The sequence below is a fragment of the Schistocerca nitens genome, unplaced genomic scaffold (assembly GCF_023898315.1).
Source record: "Schistocerca nitens isolate TAMUIC-IGC-003100 unplaced genomic scaffold, iqSchNite1.1 HiC_scaffold_315, whole genome shotgun sequence".
Classification (NCBI taxonomy): domain Eukaryota; kingdom Metazoa; phylum Arthropoda; class Insecta; order Orthoptera; family Acrididae; genus Schistocerca; species Schistocerca nitens.
In genome coordinates this window covers 22501-25000 of record NW_026045850.1, presented here as the reverse complement: position 1 = coordinate 25000, position 2500 = coordinate 22501, and positions in this window count along the sequence as shown.

Below are 2500 nucleotides of genomic sequence, written 5' to 3'. Positions count from 1 at the left end.
GGCTCCCCTGCACGATACACCTCGAAACCCTCTCAGGTCCCGGCGGCGCGCAGCGCCGTCCTAAGTACTTGGTCGGGTTCGAGAGAGGCGCAATCGCCCGGAGATAGGCGAGTAGACGCTTTCAGTGCGACCACCCGTGCTCCCAACTGAGCTTGCCGCTGCCGACAGAGGCCCGGGAGCGTGCTGTCGTGGTGTTGCCGGCGGGAGACAACACGCGGCCACAAACAGTGACCGGGCAGCTCCAACGCCAGCGCCACAGAGGGGCAGAGCCCCACTTGGGTGCCAAAGCGAACTCTCCCAGCACAGCGCACGCGCCAACACATCCGCACAGCTGCGATACAAACCACCTGCGAGAACCGCGGGGGCGACCGAGCAGCAGACGGCGTCGCGGCGCCGAGTGCCGGGCGGCGGCGCATCCTCAACGCACACAGTCCTCAATCGGACCAGCACACTGCAGATGTCCACCGCGCTTCGCACCGGGCCCGGGAGGACCCACTTTGGCCGCACGGCGCCGCGCGCTGGGTGCGCCGGCACGCAGATGCGCCGCCTGCCGCGTCCGTCAGCCGGCGCGCCTGCCACTGGGCGCCCCCACCAGCCGGCTGCCGCGCGTGCGCCCACGCAGCGCGCGGCCAGCACGCCGGGCGCCCCCCCCTCACCGGCCGGGGACGGTCCCACCCAGCCACCGCCGCGTATCGCTTCATACCCACATGCCCACTCACGTTCGTGGGTATGACGGGTGTCGCTGAAGCAACCGGTTAATACCTGTACCGATCGTCGATATCAACGATTCACCTCCAGCGCGAACAACCGCGCAACAACGGATTTCCAGTTCATTTGCGTAACTTGGGCAGCAAACGTAGACGTCCATCTACATTTGCGAATTCAATGGGTCTTGCATGCCTGGATGTTATGAGTCACGACACGCCACATCAGTCCACATACATGCTGCGACGTATGCACGAGAGAACACGTGGAAGGTGGCCCGCGTACGTATGCCGATGCCATTGCACAGCTGCGAAGCTCATTGAACACGCAAACTCCTGACTGACGAACTAGAGGCGACAGGGGAGGGGGGGGGGGGGGGGGGGGGGCGATATACGTCTTATAGCAGTACACATTACAGTGGATAGCGGGACCATGTGGAACGTACGCAACACTCGCTAGATGTTGTGAGGGTAGGCACCGTAACATGATTCAATACGCAGGACACCAGAGTGTGCGCGCAGCGAACTATGTTGAGAGGGTTGCGATTAGGCAACGCTACACGAATTTCTAGATTCATATAACAAACAATTACGTGGGTTAGGTTAGGGCGCAACGTGGGTTAGGTTAGGGCCCAACTTAGGTTAGGTTAGGGCCCAACTTAGGTTAGGTTAGGGCCCAACTTAGGTTAGGTTAGGGCCCAACTTAGGTTAGGTTAGGGCCCAACTTAGGTTAGGTTAGGGCCCAACTTAGGTTAGGTTAGGGCCCAACTTAGGTTAGGTTAGGGCCCAACTTAGGTTAGGTTAGGGCCCAACTTAGGTTAGGTTAGGGCCCAACTTAGGTTAGGTTAGGGCCCAACTTAGGTTAGGTTAGGGCCCAACTTAGGTTAGGTTAGGGCCCAACTTAGGTTAGGTTAGGGCCCAACTTAGGTTAGGTTAGGGCCCAACTTAGGTTAGGTTAAGCCCCAACTTAGGTTAGGTTAAGCCCCAACTTAGGTTAGGTTAAGCCCCAACTTAGGTTAGGTTAAGCCCCAACTTAGGTTAGGTTAAGCCCCAACTTAGGTTAGGTTAAGCCCCAACTTAGGTTAGGTTAAGCCCCAACTTAGGTTAGGTTAAGCCCCAACTTAGGTTAGGTTAAGCCCCAACTTAGGTTAGGTTAAGCCCCAACTTAGGTTAGGTTAAGGCGCAACATAGGTTAGGTTAAGGCGCAACATAGGTTAGGTTAAGGCGCAACATAGGTTAGGTTAAGGCGCAACATAGGTTAGGTTAAGGCGCAACATAGGTTAGGTTAAGGCGCAACATAGGTTAGGTTAAGGCGCAACATAGGTTAGGTTAAGGCGCAACATAGGTTAGGTTAAGGCGCAACATAGGTTAGGTTAAGGCGCAACATAGGTTAGGTTAAGGCGCAACATAGGTTAGGTTAAGGCGCAACATAGGTTAGGTTAAGGCGCAACATAGGTTAGGTTAAGGCGAACATAGGTTAGGTTAAGGCGCAACATAGGTTAGGTTAAGGTGCAACATAGGTTAGGTTAAGGTGCAACATAGGTTAGGTTAAGGTGCAACATAGGTTAGGTTAAGGTGCAACATAGGTTAGGTTAAGGTGCAACATAGGTTAGGTTAAGGTGCAACATAGGTTAGGTTAAGGGATGGTGTATGAGGGGGGAGGGGACGAGGTTCGTTCATAGTGATGATGGTAAGTGGACGCCTGAGGCACCCTGAGATGTGTCACGTCAGGATGCATCTTTCTCTCAGGGGAGGTGGTGCGCCGGTTGCGTGGGTGTGGCAAGGAGTGGCAGGCC